This window comes from Amblyomma mixtum, chromosome 3 (genome assembly GCF_055824585.1).
Source record: "Amblyomma mixtum isolate Tamu chromosome 3, ASM5582458v1, whole genome shotgun sequence".
In the NCBI taxonomy this organism is placed as follows: Eukaryota; Metazoa; Arthropoda; class Arachnida; order Ixodida; family Ixodidae; genus Amblyomma; species Amblyomma mixtum.
This window is the reverse complement of record NC_143014.1, coordinates 62,542,690-62,563,304: the sequence shown is the minus strand read 5'-3', so window position 1 is coordinate 62,563,304 and position 20,615 is coordinate 62,542,690.

Here is a 20,615-nt window from a genome sequence, read left to right as displayed (position 1 = left end):
GCCTTGGCTAAAGGGTGACAAAAGTAGCCAGCGTCGACATTTCCTCCAGATACGCGACCTAGCGCAATATTTGAAACTCCTAAACCTAACAGACTTTGGAAACATTGCCGTCTCTGTTAGGGCACATCTATCCCTGAACATGCCAAAGGTGTCATTTCAGATTTCCTGACCCTCAGCGAGGAAGAAATGTTGGAAGGTCTAAAAAAATAAAGCGCCACTGAAGTCAGCCGAATAACCATACGCAAAGATGACAAGAAAATACCCACAAAACACATATATAGTCCTGACTTTTCCTTCCAGCCAGCTCCCAGAATCCATAAAAGTAGGATGTCTGAAAGTAGTTCTCCATAGAAGTAGGATGTATGAAAGTAACTGTACGACCCTTTGTCCCAGATCCCCGACGCTGCTTCAACTGCCAAAAATTCTGCCATGGCACTCAGAGTTGTCGCGGTCGCAAAACCTGTGCGAAACGTGATCATGAATTCGAGATCTGCAACGCTACACCACAGTTCACAAACTGTGAAGGGGACCACCCCGCGTACTCAAGGTCGTGTCCGACCTGAAAAAATGAAAGGAAATAATAACCATAAACACAAAAGAAAATATAACTTTCAAAGAAGCACGTCAGCGATTCAGGTAAACACAAGGCACAATATTCCTCTTCACAGCAAGTACAAATTTCGTCGATGAGGTGCGACGGGATGGTGTACCGCACCCGATTTCGGCACCTGCCCAGGCCACGCACAGTGAGCTTTAGGCAGGGCCATTTGCGCCCGGGCAGACGTAGCGAAAGCTGCCCTGCCACCCTAGAAAAAAGGACAGCCGGCCTCTGGGTCAGCCGCCCTCCAGGCTTCTGCCATTCGGGAGAGGCCTACAAACCGCACCCCGATGGACTCTTCGCGGGCCTCCAGAACCTCTATTGAGGTAATGGACGTAGCGCGGAGCTCACCTCCGCTTCGGCGGAGTTCTTTTGAACGAGAAAAAGGAAAAAATCCCAATAACAGACCCCAAAGAAATGGGGACTTAAACTTCCAAAATACAACCCAAAAAAATTCTTGTCATTCCTAATACATTGTAATTGTAGGAGACTATTAAATAACTTAAACAACATAAAATACATTTTAGCCACAATCTTACCTCTTGCATTCAGTATAAAGGAAACAAGCTCAGGTCCCAAACTCACAAATATACTCAAGAAATATAAAGTGTTTCGTTGTAACCAAGAGAATGCAAGCCGGCTCTCCGGTGGCGTTGCACGTCGTAGTAAAAAAATGACGTTCCAGCTTCTGAGCTTTTGCTAAAGACTAAAGTTGAAGCCGTAGGAGCCACTCTACTTACGCACAAAACAATAATAGTGTTCACATATATATATATATATATATATATATATATATATATATATATATATATATATATATATACAGGGTGTTTCACCTAAGACTTTCTGCAATTTTTAAAAATAAGCTATTTGAATTAGATGCTCGCTTTTTCTGGCATAGCATTGTCAGTGGTGTAGTACATCATAATGCAGCTAAGCCATGCTAACTAGAAGGCGTGTTAACCAATATTGAATAGTTAACTTTTAAAGTATTACCGTTGGGCTCCTTAATTATTGATAGACATGTAGCCCACCGTAAGTAATGTCCATATCCGTTTTTAGAATTTCGAGAACGCGATTATCCTCGGCGCTGTGTCCCAACAAATTTTGGCTATCTCGACGAGTTAGGTTCACTGGAGAGGTTGCTTTGCCTGCAAGCTTCTCAAACCGCATGTATTTTGGCGCGATGTAGGCGAAATTTGTTGGGCCACAGCGCCGAGGATAATCGCGTTCTCGAAATTCTAAAAACGGATATGGACATTACTTACGGTGGGCTGCATGCCTCTCAATAATTAAGGCGCCCAACGGTAATAGTTTAAAAGTTAACTATTAAATATTGGTTAACAAGCCTACTAGTTAGCACGTCTTAGTTGAATTATGATGTACTACACCACTGACAATTCTATGCCAGAAAAAGGGCGCATATAATTCAAATAGCTTATTTTTAAAAATTGCAGAAAGTCTTAGGTGAAACACCCTGTATATATATATATATATATATATATATATATGATGCGAAATTGAGAAACGCTTCGTTTATTGGGAGTCGACGTTTCGGACAGAGCCTGTCCTTTTTCAAGACTGAGGTTACATGGTTCTTGCTTCTCTTCTTAAAGGGTCTCCATCTGTACACGTGTTCGACACCTGAGCCAAAACAAGCCGATGCTGCAGAAGGAAGAACGGCTCAGGGAAGAGAAAAAAAAAGAGAAAATTAACAAAAAATACACAAACGGGACAGGGGGTGGGGAGGGTAAATGTCGTCGCCCGCCACCCACGTATGCGGTCGCGGGGAGAAAAGAAAAAAGGAAAAAAGGGGAGGAAAAGAAAAGGAAGAGCGGGAGGGGAATATGGACAGAGAACTGAGTCCTAACACAGCGGACAGCTAGCAAAGTGTATAGAGACAAACAGTGGCCGACGCACAGCATAGATTTGAGATGCACTCAAATGTTGTCCACTTAAACGAGTAAACAAGATACAATGGAGCAAAAGGGCGGGGGAAAAAAAAAGAAAAAAAAAGAAAGACTTCCGCCATGTGCAACTTCTTTGGCAGGATGAGTCAAGGCGGGCAGAGTGTAATTTAACGAGACACACGTGGAGTGTACCTGCACACACCCACACAGGCAACAAAAAAAGGAAAAGAAAAGGCCGGAAACGGAGGCGACTTTGGGGAAGAATCGTCGCGTGGGGCCACTATGAATGGCGGGGGTGCTTAAGTTCTTTGACGGCGCCGCTCTCGTCAAGATGGTCGAACGGGGGAAGGTAAGAACGCTGTGGGCGATGAGGCCATCGGTGTAAGCGTATGGGAGAAAGCTTGCGAGGCCTGTCAGGCCGGAACTCCAAGGTCAGTACTGGATTTGAGGGGGCGTATTGAAGACAAAGCGCCCAGGTTCTCATTAATGCCTTGGGCAATTGTTCCAAACTTATAAATAAAGTACGACTCGCGTTGCTCCCGCTCCCGGGTGTTGTTGAACCCACCCTGTAAGACTGTTAATTTAAGTGCTTCAAATGGGTGTTTTTTGTTATTAATGTGTTTTGACAAGGGGAGGTTAGGTAGAGATAGGGCATGAGCGCGGTGGTTATTAAAGCGAAATCGTAGAGGGTTAACCGTCTGCCCAATTCTTTTCCTTTTTTTGTTGCCTGTGTGGGTGTGTGCAGGTACACTCCACGTGTGTCTCGTTAAATTCCACTCTGCCCGCCTTGACTCATCCTGCCAAAGAAGTTGCACATGGCGGAAGTCTTTCTTTTTTTTTTTTCCCCCGCCCTTTTGCTCCATTGTATCTTGTTTACTCGTTTAAGTGGACAACATTTGAGTGCATCTCAAATCTATGCTGTGCGTCGGCCACTGTTTGTCTCTATACACTTTGCTAGCTGTCCGCTGTGTTAGGACTCAGTTCTCTGTCCATATTCCCCTCCCGCTCTTCCTTTTTTTTTCCTCCCCTTTTTTCCTTTTTTCTTTTCTCCCCGCGACCGCATACGTGGGTGGCGGGCGACGACATTTACCCTCCCCACCCCCTGTCCCGTTTGTGTATTTTTTGTTAATTTTTTCTTTTTTTTTTCTCTTCCCTGAGCCGTTCTTCCTTCTGCAGCATCGGCTTGTTTTGGCTCAGGTGTCGAACACGTGTACAGATGGAGACCCTTTAAGAAGAGAAGCAAGAACCATGTAACCTCAGTCTTGAAAAAGGACAGGCTCTGTCCGAAACGTCGACTCCCAATAAACGAAGCGTTTCTCAATTTCGCATCTTATTTTAAACTAGCAACCAAGTACGTTTACCATATATATATATATATATATATATATATATATATATATATATATATATATATATATATATATATATATATATATATATATATATATATATATATATATATATATATATATTAAACCTCACGTTCTAGCAAAAACGGATGACTTAAGAGACTTTTTAGAGGAGCTACCGGAGCCCTAATATTTAGTGGTTGGGGATTTTAACGCTCATTCAGTGTTTTGGCGAAGTGATGAAACTGATTTAGAAGGCCAAATCACAGAGGATTTTATTCTATGTAATAAAATTTGCTTGCCAAACACTGAGAAACCTACATACTGCTCCCCGACTTCGGGAAAAATGAGCTGTATAGATCTATATTTTATTTCACCCTCTTTGTTTAGTGATTTTAAATGGGATGACATCGACAACCCATATGGGAGCGATTACCTTCCTGTACTAACCAACTTAACACCTGCAGCAGAAGTGACCCCAACAAAACCACAATGTTGGAAGCTTCATTTAGCCGACTGGGCACTTTTTAGAGAAAAGGCCAGCCTTGATCAAATCATTTTTCTATAATCTCAGTGTGGACGAACTTAATGAACATTTCACGAACTGTATTATTACCGCTGCACGCCTAGCTATTCCTCATTCATCCGGAGTCGTAAAACAAAATCATGAACTGTGGTATACGAAAGAACGCAAAGAAGCAAAACGGAAACAAAACAAAGCCTGGGGCATTTTTGTCGATACGCAAAAGAAGAGAATTCCATAACTGTTAAAAAGACGGGAGCGAAAGCCCGATATATTCGTCGCAGTGCCGAAAAAACTTCGTGGCAAAAATTCATGTCCTCCATCAATAACTTAGCACCTTCAAAATAAATGTGAGAGAAGGTTCGAAAGCTGACTGCCCTACTCCCCCTCCACACTTCCCCTCCTGACAGCCCCTGATATACAGACAGATATAAAAGACCAAGCAGACATACTGGGTGAATACTTTTCTGCGGTGTCCAGTTCATCACACTACACAGAATCATATTTAAAATACAAAAACACACCCTAAAAACAAAAACTGCTGACGAGTGGAAGTATAAATGAACATTGCAATAATTTAATTACAGTTCAAAGAATCCATACAGTACTGTCCGCTGGTAAACATACTGCACCTGGCCCTGACGAAATACATGATCAAATGCTAGCCCACCTCTCTGAACCGGCTGCAAAGGCACTTCTAGGATTTTTTAAGAAAGTTTGGGTATCGGCGAAAATACCTGGAGCATGGAAGAAAGCTATTATTGGTTCATTTTATAGGCCCATAGTAGTTATAGGCTCATAGCCATTACCAGTTGTCTGGTGAAATCCTTTGAAAGTGTCCTGAATATAAGATTAACTTTTGTCCTTCAATCCCGTGAACTTCTTGACGTCCAACAATGTGGTTTCAAAAAAGCCTGCTCCACAACCGACCATCTGATTCGTCTCGCAAACACAGTCTGAGAAGCTTTTGTTTGCAAGCAGCACTGTCTTGCTGTCTTTTTCGAGGTAGAGAAGACATATGACACAACCTGGAAGTTCGGGATCCTTCAATACCTTGCTGAACTTGGCATTCGTGGCAGGATGTTGAAATGCCTAAAAGACTTTTATTGCGAAAGCAATACCACGCTCATGAACGGCCTTTCGCGTAGCGGCAACCGGTAGCCATGTTTGACCTTTAGAATGACCTCTGACATCATACCGGGGTGAGAGATGGGCTACCAAGTCGAGTCGTCGCGCAGCGGCGGCCAGTAGCCACGCGTGACATTTAGAATTACCTATGACGTCATGTCATGCCTAGTGACGTCATAGCGTGACGTCATTCTAGGATGAGAGATGGGCTACCAAGTCGAGTCGTCGCACAGCGGTGGCCGGTAGCCACGCGTGACATTTAGAATGACCTCTGCCGTCATCATCATCATCAAAACGTTTATTTCCACCGAAATGAGACTCCTTTTTGGACCCCCCGGCACGCAGGCCTAAGGGAGCCCTACTTAGGAGCCTCGCAAACTAAGGTCTGGTGAAGACACATTGTCTCTTCACGGCCTCGGCCGCCAGGCGGATGGCTTGTTGCTGCTTAGCGGGGTCCTCGCTCCGCAGCAAGGTCTCCCAGGCTTCTCTATCTTCTATCTTTTGCTCGGCGCCCGGGCTTCCAGCACATTCCCATATGACATGGTCCAGAGTGCCCCTCTCCCCGCACGTTATACAATATTGGTCTTTCTCCTCTTTGGAGATTGTTACGTATACCCAGAAGGGGCTTATATGATTCCCCCCTTGCAATCTTCTCCACGCAGTTGCCTCCTCTTTTGCGAGGGAACGGTCGGGCGGCGGATAGACCCTCCTGCTCAGCTTATAATGTTCCGTGATCTCGTGGTATGAAATTAGGCTATCTTTCATGTCTATGCGGGAGGGCTGCTCTGCGGCCGCCCGGTGATAGAGAGCTCGGGCAAGCTCGTGTGCAGCCTCATTTCCTGCAATAGACTCATGCGCTGGGATCCATATTATCTCTATGTTACGTTCTATCGGCCTCGCCTCGAGGACATGTTTGGCCTCTTCCGAGATTCTTACTTTAGCGAAGTTTCTTACTGCAGTTTTGCTGTCACTTAAAATCATCGTGGCCTTGGTACCGACGCAAGCGAGCGCTATCGCCAACTCTTCCGCCGCATTGGCATCTCTCGTGCGGCTCGAAGCCGCTACCGTTGGTACTCCTGCCCCGTCGACCACAGCGGATACAGCCGCCCCGTGCTGTCCGCACGCCGCGTCTACGTACGCCACCTGGTCTGCCGGTCGCTCCTTCATCTTCCTCTCGTAGGCCTTAGCCCTATGTTCTCGCCTTTCCTTGTTATACACGGGGTGCATGTTCCGCGGCATAGGTGGGACGCATATCTTGGCCCTGATTTCTGCCGGGATGTTTACCATCTTGTGCGTGCTACTTTATGGCCGGATTCCTACCCATTCGAGTATTGTCCTGCCCGTTTCAGACTGGCCGAGCCGTTCTAATTGGCGTCATGCCATGCCTAGTGACGTCATAGCGTGACGTCATACCAGGGTGACACATGGGCTACCAAGTCGAGTCGTCGCGCAGCGGCGGCCGGTAGCTACGCGTGACCTGTGGACGCGGCGCGCTGTGTTCCTTCTTTAGACGCGGCGCGCCGCGTTCCTTCCTTTAAAGGCACTGCGCTCGCTTTCGCAACCTACTAGGCTTAATCCCCCGCCAGTTTTTTGTCTAACAACTCCTTCCATGTACGCCTAGGCCCAACCCTTTCGAGGAATTTGATTCAAAGTAATGGGGTTCCTCAGGGGTGTATTTTAGGCACAACACTTTTTATCCTAAAGATGAATTCTATTCGAAAAATAATACCAAGGTCCATTATGCATTCGGTCTACGTAGATGATCTTGAGATAGCTTGCACGTCCTTCAACATATCGACATGTGAAAGACAAATACAGTTAAGATTATGAAACTGGCATCATGGGCGGACAGAAAAAGGGCTTCCGCGGTTCTCCACAGAAAACAGTAGCCATCCTTTTCTCGCTCAAACAGGGCTTAGAGACAGATCCCACACTACACATGAACGAAACCGAATAACCAATAAAAAACGAACACAAACTTCTTGGAATAATTTTGGACAAAAAACTTACTTTCCTGCCTCATACAAACGCATTGAAAAAGAAAGCTACCCAATCTCTGAACATACTCAAAGTCTTTTCACGCAAACACTGGGGTTCTGATAGGACATGCCTTTCGCAAATTTATCGCTTTGTTGTACGCGCCTGCTTACACTATGGTTGCATAGTGTATGGTTCAGCAAGAACGGCATACTTGAAACGATTGAACCCAACTTAGGTGTTAGTTTTTCAACTGGTACTTACAGAACGTCAGCAATAAACAGTCAGAATCAGAATCATGTTTATTTAACATCATGTCGATGTTGAGTGCGTCGACAAAAAGCCAGTGAAAGGCTTGACGAGGCCGGCGCACCCCACAGAGGCATTGCAGTGGTACACAAACTTCAGAGCACTTTCGAAGAACAAACGAGCATACAAAAAACAAAATAAATAACAGATTTGGCATTAGCTATGCATCAATTCGGACTCCTTGTTTAATTGACGCGGGAGGGTGTAGCTCAGCATTTGATAGCCGTAATTTGTTCTCATCCTAGGTACATACCATTTCGGTGTCGCTCGTGTAGAGTACTTTGGCTCTTTGCATTGTAAACCTGACATCTTTATCATAGGGCAATTATTTTTATTAACACTGGATTTATAACGCCGTAGAAGTAGAGTTTCATACAGCTGTGGTAGGCGGGTGATTCGAAGTTCATCGAAAATCGGTTCAGTGTGTCCTAGCCGAGGAGCATTCATAACATTTCGTACAGCTTTCTTTTGAAGAAGATACAAGCGGTTAATATTTGTATAAGACGTGGTACCCCACACTAAAAACAATAATATAAAACAGAAGAAAACAGCGCGCTATACAACATCTCCTTAATACTCTTCGGCATGAAATACCTCAATCGACACAAAATACCGACAACCTTTGACAGCTGGTTCATCACCATGTCGACATGATCATTCCAGATCAGATTCTCATTAAAAATAACACCTAAACTTTTAACCGCTGGGACCATTTCGATAAGTGACTTACCGATCTTTAAACTGAGTGGTGGCAGATTAGTCAGCTTGTTACGAGGCCTGAAAAGCACAGCTTTCGTTTTTGCAGTGTCTATGTTTAATAAATTATTTTGAGACCATTCTTGGAGTGACTGTAAACATTTTGTGGCTTGTTTTCGAGATCTGGCAACTGTGCAGCTATAAAGAATAAAGTTGTGTCGTCAGCGTAAATGACAAATGTTGGAAGATTACTAATACAAACGATGTCGTTAAGATAAATAAGAAATAGTAATGGCCCCAAAATACTACCTTGCGGAACTCCTGAAACTATGCGCTTAATATCAGATAAATCATTGTCTATTTTTACTTGTCGGGATCGAGAACTTAAATAAGACTGAATTATGTCAAGAAACTGTCCGCGGAAACCGTAGTGCTCGAGCTTAGTCAACATTATTTTGTGGTTTATGCAGTCAAACGCTTTTGAAAAATTGATGAATATACCAAGAGTAAGAAGTTTCTGCTCGAAGGACTCTAAAATTAGGTCTTTTTGTGTTAGCAGCGTGGTTTCCGTCGAACAGTTCTTCCTAAAGCCATGCTGACTGGGCGTTATTATGTTATATTTGTCACAATAACTAGATATCTGCTTGAACAAAATCTTTTCAAAACACTTCGAAAAAACAGGTAGAATAGATAACGGGAGATAATTTGACAAACTGTTCTTGTCTCCACCTTTGTGAATAACTCTGACTTTGGCAAACTGCATTCTGCTAGGGAACACTGCGTGTTCGATACAGCTGTTGAAAATAAATTCTAACACTGGGCTAATTACATCAGCAACGTATTTTACTGGTGAAATTTTGAGGTCATCAATGTCAGACGACTTGCTGTTAAGTAAAGCTAGGAGGCCGTTTTTGATTTCATTAGCATCAGTTGGAGACAAGAAAGCACTGGAAACAACCCGCGAGTCAAGACACTTAATATTCCAAAAATTGTAACTCGTATCTTCCTGAGACACAAAATAATTATTGAAATCGTCTGCTAGTCGTTTCCCACTCAGTGTTTCATTGTTGACTAATATTTCAAGTGCACTAGTAGCAGTTTTACCTCTGTTTAAGATTCTGTTAACATTTTTCCACACAAGATCGCTCCTCTATAATAAGTCTTGGTTGAACAGATTTTCCATGTACTCTTTTTTTGCCTGGCGAAGGAAAGATGTAACTGTGTTCCGGTATGTTTTCAATTGTTTAAGGTCATCTAGTGACCTGGTTGCGATGAAACGGTTGTAAAGGTCCGTTTTTGTTTTTATCATTTTGAGGCATTCGGCTGTTATCCGTGGTTTGCGGGCTTTGCGGGGTTTCTTGGAAGTTACAAGAGGAAAGCTTTGTTCATATATTGATTTAAATATGGTAATAAAGGCATTGTAAGCACCTTCTAGGTCCTTTGCGTTTTGCACAGCACTCCAGTCAAAATTTGATAGAGCTGCCCTAAAGTGATTCAGTGTGTCATCATTAATGCGCCGGTGTGAAATGCTTGGGAATACACCATTTTTAGGGGAGGGGGGTCTTTCATCAATCAAGTATATTGGTAGATGGTCACTTATGTGGCCATTAATTGCTCCAGAAGTCAGATGATTTGGTGGGGAGTTAGTAAAAAAGACATCAATTGCTGTCGCTGCTTGTAATCGTGTAGGGACATTTGTAACATTAATAAATCCATTGCATTGCAATATCGACTCAACTTCTAACTTATTAGCTGAAGGCGAAAGAAAATCAATGTTTATGTCACCCCCTAAAACAAGGTTTAGGTTGTTCTCTGTGGTCCATTGTAGGTATTCATCAAGGAAGCTGGAAAAATTCGAAAAGTTACTTTTGGGTGGTCGGTAAAACACAGAAAAGACATTTCTACCGCTTTGTAAGGAGAGTATTTCATAGTCATCATGAGTTAGAGTAAACTCGGCAAGAATACTGCAACTAAATTTCTTTTCTATCGCTATCATCACGCCCCCACCTCGTTTATCAATACGATTTTGAACGTACGTGTTATAGTTTGGCAACTGTAAGGCTTCACCGCTGTTTTGGTACCAAGTTTCAGTAACCATTATTATGTTAAAATGGAAGTTAAGTGCAGAAAGAAAACATTCGAACTCGTCACCTTTGTTGCGTAGGGACTGCGCGTTCACGTGAAAAAAGGACATGCTTCCCTTTTTCTGAGCAGCGCAGTGTTTAGAGCAGATGGCAGGAAGAACTGAGACTTTGTTTGGCTTAAAAGGGGAGGAGGCAGGTCCATTATGGGTACGAAGGGTGCACTTCCTAGCAAGGGCCTAGCCCCTAGAGCATTGCACCAAGTGTGCTTTCCTTTGAAATGACTATCGCTGGCATGCCATCAGAATTCCTCACCAGCACTTTCCCATTTGTGTGCCAGACATATTTGAAGTCGTGTTGCTTCGCCCATTCCTTCGTTTTCATCAGCAGTTCGCGCTTCTTTTTGGTCAGGTTCTCAAGCACGTGGACATTGCTATCATCATTTGCTATCTTTTTCCTGTTTGCCCACAACAGGTCCCGGGTTTTTTGTCTTGTGAACCGGCAAATAATACCAGGAATCTTATCTGGTTTCGAGGGCAGTCGATGTATGGCATCCACGTCATCAGAGGACAGCTGCCGCAGCTGAACCTCAGCAGCGATGGCATTAATTTTTTCCAGTAAGTCTTCTTTCTCGGAAAACGGTATTCCATGAAACTGTAGGTTTGCTCGCCTATTCCGCCATTCCAGTTCGTCAAGCTGAGGAATTCAGTGCATTCACTTCCTTCTAGTTTTTCAACCCTCTTTCTGATTTGTTATTTCTTGCTCATTTTTTTGTACACGTTCGATCAAACCAGTCAACTGATCAGACAAATTGCACAGCTGTTTCCATATCATCAACAGTACGTTCCAGCGGCATCAACACTTCCAGTTTTTTGTCAATGGCTTGCAGCATATGCCACATGTCCTGTAAGTTTGGTTCTACTGCTGATTTCTCAGGCGGGTTGGATTTTGATCCTCTGCATTTAGGACATCTCCAAGTTTTTCGATAGTCTTTTTTGGATTTTAGTGTCGCTTCAGACACGCCAGCACATTTGCCGACATGGAACACAGTGTGGCATACGCTGCAAGACACACCATTTTGATCTTCTACTACGGACTCGCACTCGGGACATTCTTTGTCGTCACCATTCATTGTAACACACTTGGCAGCAGCAGCAGTCATACAACTGATTAAGAGGTATGCGAGGAAAAATAGCACCAACCTGCGATAGTACAGGGGAAAAAATGTGTCACAAGGATGTCGCCGTGACCACCGCTGCCGCCAATGTGTCGCCCGAAGATGCCGCGGCGCCTCTTTTTATCCCAGGCCTGTCGATGGTAACGCCGCCAAACGGATCACAGACTTCTGGTCGTGTTGAACAAGTTGGGGCGTGACGAAGGGCACGTGCACCGGCTCTTTTTCGTCGCAGACGGTGTTGTAGCTTGCGTCCGCGGAACTCGGCGTGGCATGGGCACACACACCGGCTCTTTTCTTTCGTAGACAGTATTGCAACTTGCTTCGGCGGAAATCTGCGATAGTGCAGGGGAAAAAATGTGTCAGAGGGATGTCGCCATGACCACCGCTGCCGCCAATGTGTCTGCACGTACAATCTAATGAACCACCACTTGCAGACAGAAGAACAATGCTCACATGCTCTTACGTTCTAAAAATCCGTTCATTGCCGAAACATATATGTTAACCAATAGTTTCAAAATGCCCATCTCGAAGAATGTTTACCAATAAGCCCCAAACAATCAGACCACTTCTTCTCCGCTTTGAAGAGAAATGCCAGTAATTACACGTGATGCATTTCCTAATATTGCTCGGAAACCTGATTCTCTCCTGCCTTGGTACCGTCTGCCCTCTGTATGCGACTTTATATTAACACCATTTCAGAAAAAACAAACGCCACATGAACAGGTATTACAAGCATTTTTTTTCACTCAAAGAAAAGGTTTGGTTTGGTTTATGGGGTTTAACGTCCCAAAGCGACTAAGGCTATGAGAGACGCCGTAGTGGAGGGCTCCGGAAATTTCGACCACCTGGGGTTCTTTAACGTGCACTGACATCGCACAGTACACGGGCCTCTAGAATTTCTCCTCCAAAGAAATTCCAGCCGCCGCGGCCGGGATCGAACCCGCGTCCTTTGGGTCAGCAGCCGAGCACCATAGCCACTGAGCCACCGCGGCGGCTACTCAAAGAAAAGTACAGCGAATACACTGCATTTTATACAGATGGTTAAAAATCAGCCCAACACGTTGGAAGTGCAGTAATACAAAACAAATGAGAGAAGACAGTAAGGCTGCGACAGTGTGCATAAATTTTCACCACGAAGTGTTACGCAGTCTCTGTGGCTGTAGAAAAAATAATAAATGAGAACATCACGAACAGCATAACTTACACCGATTCTTTAAGCATACTCACTGCACTTCATCCTAAGAATGCAGTTATGCCAATAACCGGCGATATCATACACAACCTAACACGAGCCATAACAAATGGACAAGGCATAAAATTTTGCTGGGTTCCGAGCCACGCCGGAATCAGTGGAAATGAGAAAGCAGATTTATGTGCTGCACAAGCTCGGCACAAAGAAATCAAGAGCTTAAGCATCCCCCACAGAGATGGAATGAAATTGGTACGGTGCAAGCTGAAAGACAAATGGCAGGCCAAATGGAATATTGAAGGTAAATTAACTACACGATGTAAAACCCTTCATAGGTGAATGGAAGTCATGCTCATACCAAGAACGTTTCACTGAAGCCATTTGATGTCGCCTCGGTATTGGACACACAAACCTTCCACACAGTTTTAGTCTTACAAAACAACAAAGACCTGCGTGTGAGCTATGCGGGAAAGATATCAACATAAACCACATTTTATGTTCATCTACAAAGCTCGACAGACTAAGCAAAAAACAATTCGGACAATTTTTCGATGAACAGATCCCATTCCTTCCCAGATTAGTCTTGGGAGAAAATTCACTCATCGAAATTTCCTGCATTACATTGTTCTTAAAAAAAGAAAAACTTCTAACCCGATTGTAGTTTTTTTAAACTTCTTAACTCCTGCCTACCAAACAAACATGATGACCCTAATTGCCTATGTGCCGTAAAACCCAGCACAACAGAAAAAAAAAATTCTCACATTTGTTACTATTTTTGTTTCCGACGTCAGCAGGCACGAAATAACGTTGGGGTAATGATGGATTAACCTTGTTTGCGCGAATATAACGCGAAGGAGGAGTTTCAGCCCTCAGTAAGATTCTAAAAGTGATATCATTACCCTTATAATGCTATCGCAAACTGTCAGGAAAACAATAGCCGAGTGCCTCCCTGCCCCCCCCCCCCCCCCCCCCCCCAAAAAAAAAAGAAAGAAAGGAAACGCAGACAGCACACTAAAATACGTAAGCAACGGATACGTCGACAATTTATGTAAGGCAACGTTTTATATGTGCGTGCCATAATCTGGTGAAGAAAAGCCTCAAATACATTAATGCGCACAGCCACTGTCATTGCGATGCCGTCAGTACACCGTGTTCCAAGCGCCGCAGTTCTGTGCCCGTTTACCCTTCTTTCCTTTGCCCACTCCCCTCAACTGTTTCAGTGTCTTCTCTTTCTAAGCGATCCGTGCCGCCTTCTTTCGCCATCCATAGCCAGCACTTGCTCGCCGCACGGTTTGCCCCAACGTAGCTGAAAAAGCTGGGTTCTTCTTTGACTCGCGAGCTCAGTGGCGAAGATACCTTGTAGAGAAAAAATGACAATTAAAACTTTATTCATAACGTACTTCCAAATATAACGAACGGTGCATTCTGAAGCATTAATTATTGCCTCCCGCGGTATTTTGCAGATTATTTCTTTTCAGTAGTAGTAGTAGCAGTATAAAACTTTATTCCGCACGATGGGATGGGGTTTAGGGGTTGGGGTATTGAGCAGCAGGTGGTGTTCCTAGGTACAGGATCCCATTGGTTCTTGCTGCCTACTCGGCCTGCTCAACCAGCGCAAGCTGATCTTGCGGGTCGGAGCTGGACAGAAGCTCCTCCCACTGCTCCACTGGCGGGTTTTTAATTTTGGGCTCTATCGGGCTCGCCCGACAGCCCCATGTGGAGTGGTAGAGGGTGGCTATCTCTCCGCACCACACGCATTCTGGGGTGTATTGCGTAGGCTAAATCTTACTGTATATGTAGCGACTTGGGTATGAGTTTGTTAGTAGCCGTCTCCGTTTAGTTGCCTAATGTCTTGTGTCTTGTGGGGAAGCGGGTATTTACGGCGTCCTAACTTCCAAAACATGGTGAGTTGTCCGTAGCTGTTCGGAGTAGCGTTGGTTTCCCCCTTGTCGTCGGTCGCTCGGTTTGTGTAACCTCAAACTATCGCGTCGACTTTAAAGTTTCCCTCTACTTCTCCGTGCACAGGGGCCCATACCACATTCTGCTCGTTTTTGAGTTTTGTCGCCTCCCTGAGGAGGGTGCCGGCCTGCTTGCTTAATCTTTCCCTTAGGAAGCGTCTGCATGCAGCCTGTGAGTCTGTTACTATTCTGTAGCTCTTGTTGTTTCTATTTGCTTCCGTGATGGCTAAAGCTACTGCCACCACCTGTGCCGTGTCTATATCCCCAGTCCTAATTGACATGCTGGATATTTCTTTGCCCTGGTTGTTAACGGCGGCTACGACCGCCGCTTTTCTGTCTCTGTACGTGGAAGCATCTACGTAGAGGACGTTTGATTTCTTTGCCAGGCTTCGGCCTAGAGCTCTTGCCCTAGCCTCCCTCCTCCCTGCGTTGTGCAGGGGGCTCATGTTTTTTGGTATAGGGGTGACCACGAACGTTTCCCTAGTGTTTTGTGGTATGTCAGTCGAATTCTTGATCTCTCTTATTGCGTCTCGGTGGCCAAGTCTCGTTAGTAGGTGCCTTCCTACCTTGGATTGTGCTAGCCTGACTTTCTGAAAGAATGTGGCCGCTTCGCTGTGTTCGTTATAGGTGTTGAATACTCCTAGTAACATGAGTTTTTGCGTGGACGCTATGAGGGGAAGTCCTAGCGCGATCTTATATCCTTTCCTAATTTGGGCGTCAATTTGATTGATTTCCTCTCGGTTTATTTTGTGGTACGGCAAGCTGTACGTCAATCGTTTTATCACCAAGGCAATGACTATCCTGATTGCGTCGGCCTCCTTTAGCCTAAAGGACAGCATATTCCTGGCCATTGACTTGAAGGGTGCTTTTGACAACATCAGTCACAAGGCTATCCTCGAGAGGCTTTCCAGAACTAATTGCGGGGCAAAAACATTTCAATATGTAACAGCCTTCCTCACGGACAGAACTGCTACTATAGGTATCGGCAACATCCGGTCTCAACGGAAAAACACACCAAAAAAGGAAACGCCGCAAGGGTCAATTTATCCCCCTTACTATTCAACATCGCCATGATCTAACTGGCGGAAAAACTAGGCAACATCATGGACGTAGTTCACACCATATTTGTTTTAAGTTCACGGTATTTATAATTTTCCGCCACAGAGAGTTCGGGGTCTTAGTAATGATTACCCCGCTTCTGCGCCGTCGCAGCAATTTCATGAGCATTTAGGTGGTATTGAACGTCCCTTTATCCCTTCTCTGTTAATGCAGTTAGAAACAGCTACATTACTTTCAATATGCCGCAAGTGCAAGAAATGTGAGCACTACTGGCTGGTGTAGCTCGAGGACGGAACGCTGGGAGCATGCGTAGGGACCGCGTGCGACAGCTGAGTACGCGTGGTATCTTTTCAGACGACTAGGGGCTTTTTACTACAGCAGACACAAGAGAAAAAAGCACCTGTCTCCACTTTACCGTTAATTAAGCTCCGAATGCTCCACAAAACAACGTGAACTGACGGGCAAGTTGGTCTGCCACGGTGAAACAGCGCAACGAAACAAGGGCCAAGAAAAGAAAGGCCTTAACACAGCGCTGTGTTGTGTCTTTTCTTTCTCCTTGTGCCGTTGCACTGTATCACTTTACTGCACAAAATCCTCGGAGTGTCAGTAGCCAAGAGCAACCGATTCTCACCCTGATCTTCGCCGCTCAACTCTGGTACGCAAACCCGTGAACTACTACAGAAACAGTCTTCGTCCCAGTGCCGTGCATGCAGCAAGCTTCATAACGGAGGGAGGGGTGTGACAACTCGCGGAACCGACGGCCGCGACAACCCAGCGAGAGCTGATTCTGACTGCACCCGGAGTCGTGCGAGAGAAGCCGAATGTGGACGACTATGAACGCTCCCGCGTGTTTGTTTTTTTTTTCTTTTTCATCGAAGATAGAGTTAGCCTGTTTAAGCCTAGCCATATGCGCACTGTCCTTTTCCGGATCCCCCGTCTCTGCCCTGACAAGGCTTTAAGGCTAGGCCACAATGCCAGGTGTCCCAGCCATATTCAGCCAAATATTAAAATACACCATGGAAAGATAGGTGGAGGCAAATTGAACCATATTACTGACCGTTGAGGGCAGTTACTCCATTTTGTTTTGTATTTTGGCGAAATACATAATTAAAGTATAAAAAAAAAACATTTCAGCTATTTTGCTGTCGGCGAAACTTCTGAAACCGAAATGTAGAGCGGGCCAAAAAACTTGTAATTCATCAGTACCCCTGTGGATGTGTGCTAGAGAATAGTTTTTTTCCTGCGGTGAAACGAAAGCGTGCGAATATGAGAAAAATTCTAAGTGATCGTATGCTGCGCGCCGCAACTGCAGTGCTCTCAAACGCGGATTGAACGAAGATGCTTTCGATGGTGCCACGAATCTCAAGAATGAAACATGAAATGGGCGCTGGCAGCAAAATTAAAAGTAACTCCTGCGACCCCGCCGCATTCAGTGGAGATAACAGCGGGTGTGCCAGTGCCTATAAACAGGCAGAAACAAAGCAGAGTTCCTAGTCGTCGGTCGGCCGATTCGTATATTATCTCTGCCGGAGAAAAATCGGTGCTCTCAGAGGCAGAACCCTGCGTAGTGACAATAAAAAATGATGGTCGATTTGTGTAGTTAGGCCAAATGCGAGTTAGGTGCGCTACCAGTTCGGTTTTAACTTCAGTTCCAGTGTTCAGATCTAGTGTGCACGGATGGCCGTTGTTGGGATAGCGATAATAGGTTAATGTCCATATATGCGCAATTGGTCATTCTCTTCATTCATAGATCCATGGAAGTCTTCTCCTGGAACAGTGCTGCAGTGGTCAAGCTATGCACCATTGCCCTTCTATGGCAGCTGCTGCCATCGGGGGAAATCAGATTGCTAGGGTTGGGTTGCGATCCAGGTTGCTCTTCGCGAGCAGCCCCTCACGATTAATTGAGCAGCCCCCTAGCACCGCGGACAGGCTGCTCGGTGGGCAGGTGAGCAGCCTGCCACAAAACCGGCGTCAGCAAGACAAACACACAACAGCTAAATACGGGGAATGGCCACAATAAATTCTAGCGCAATATAAGATGCCACATGTGAGGCGCCACGGCAGGAACGCTGTCCGCCGGCTTCTAACGGAGATTAGTGTTTCGGCCCGCGTATAACTACTGCAAAACTAGCACGCACGCTGTTTTTTATTCCGCACTGACCGCAGCACAGGTGTTGCATTCAATATTACCGCCTTCGTCCACTTCATTGTTTTCACGCCGTCACATTCGCGCCAACGAGCCGCCGCGGTGGCTCAGTGGTTGCGGCGCTCGCCTGCTGACCCGAAAAACGCGGGTTCCATCCCGGACGCGGCGGTCGGATTTCGATGGAGGAGAAATTCCAGAGGCCCGTGTACTGCGCAATGTCAGTGCACGGTAAAGAACCCCAGGTGGTCGAAATTTCCAAAGCCCTTCACTACGGTGTGCCTGATAGCCTAAGTCGCTATGGGACGTTAAACCCCGATAAGCCTAAACCAAATATTCGCGCCATCATCAAACGAACGCGACTGTATTCTCGAATTCAGCGTTGGAGAGCGCTGCTATCGCTACGCGCAAGGCATGGTCACACTGGTGTTTTTCGTATTTGGCGCGCTTTTTTTTTTTTTTCAAAGAGGGAAAAGATAATCTATGGAACACATGAATTAAAACGGTAGAATTAGGAGGCCTTTTTTTGACACGCTCTACATTTTGGCTTAGGAATCATCGCCGGAAACGCAATAGCCAATGTTAATTTTTGTCAATTTTATAATTATTCTATACAGAAGGCTGACGAAGCTGCCCGTTCTGCCCACAATGACGGAATCCCCGTTAATATCCCCGTAACGAGAACTGACGCAGCGTGTGGGCTTCGTTCCTTGAGGTTTGAGCTCACACTTTCAGCGTGGAACTCTGGAGAGTTGTGCAACCGTCGCCTCAGGACATTGGACCCTGGACTGCGCCTCCGTCTTCCGTGTAATGTAGCGCGTCGTGAAGCAACACTACTGTTTCGTCTATGGCACGGTGCTGCCTTCACGAATAAGTATGTTTTCCGGATCGCGATGGCCGACAGCCCTTCTTGTGTGAACTGCGCCTGTGATGAGACAATCACCCATATCTTGTGTGAGTGCCCTGCCTTTGTGGCCGAACGACATAAGCTGCGATGTGCTCTGGACCGCCTGGACCCTCGCCCTTTCACAGAGGCCAAGATCCTCGGTCCGTGGCCACAACAGTCAACTGCCATCAAGGCTTACAAGGCACTCTTTCGCTTTTTGAGAGCGACTGCCTTGATTGACAGACTGTGATTATTTCCCGTTACTTCTCTCTTTCCTCTTTAATTCCCCTCATTCCCCTCCCCTGTGCAGGGTAGCCAACCGGAATCCTTTCTGGTTAACATCCCTGCCTTTCCCTCTCTCTCTCTACATACGATGTTCAACAACGCACAAGAAATTTACTCGACCTATCCTGCCGGGGTGTATTTAAAAGTTTTGGCTGAAGATAGCTGGGTCATTTGTTCAGTAGCCCATCGTGCAACAGGCAATAGCCGTCATGCGTCAGTGCTGATGTTGCGGTGCTTTTTTTCTGTTTTTTTTCTTTTTTTCTGGCAGGGCGGAAGGTGAAGGGGACGAAGGGCAGCCCCCTTCCTCGGATCCTGCCTTCGCTAAGTGGCTGGACGCCTTTTGAAAAGTTTAGCTCAGGCTACAGTGACCGCTGGCAAATATTTATTTTGCTTATTTTCTGCGCAAGTAGCATGACGGTCGCTAGTTATTGTTCACCTCTTGGAGAAGGCACTCAAAGTTGTGCTTCTAGTTTTGTAATTCTACCGCTCTGAAATGGACTTCATCGTCGCGTCACTGAGTCGAAATTTTCTCCAAATGCACGCGTCCACTGTTCATCGCTCCGTTCTCACGCCGGCTGAATCTCAACACTATTCCAGCGATCTCTTCCCTCTCTCCCGTTTATTGCATTACGCCCTCGAACAACGAAAGACTGGCTGATTTTAAGAGCTTGCCCCATGAACAAATAAGCGCGAGTCAGTCGCATTATACAAAGGTACGAGTGGGTGTATACACGCTGACCACAGAAACAGACCTCCGTAACGACTCTATTTCTGTGTCACTTGAGGCGCCTTCCTCCAGGTCGTGAATAGCAAGCAAGCACCTGCGCAAGAATGCGCCTTTTGCAGCGCATCTTCAGGATAGCTAACGTTAAAAGGAACTTTCGCGGTGCGAATCTGTGAAAAAGAGAACGACTGCATAAGTGGGTCGCGTTTAACGTTTGCTCAGTATGATTATGTTGAAGCACGCTCTGTATAAGAAGTTAGCGATTACGTCATCTGCGGCATAAACTTCAAGATGGTTGAATTATTCCTCACCTTTCGTGACCATCAACGCACTTTCATTGCGAGTAAGAAACTGTCAGCTTTTTTGCATACACTATTACCTCGATTTCTGCATGCTGTGCGCTAAGATCAATGGCTAGCGCTCCACGCTTATCAGGCATGCAGTTCCAGCTGTGTGACATGCTCATGAGTTCGGAATTGCACATGCTTGCGCTTATGACATGCGACTAACGTACATGGAGGAACCGAAAAGCGCACTGTAAAGCGTCGGGGTTTGACTCACGCGTTCTGTTAGAGCGCATTCCATGTGTAAGTATGACAGAACGGCCAATACGATCGAAAATG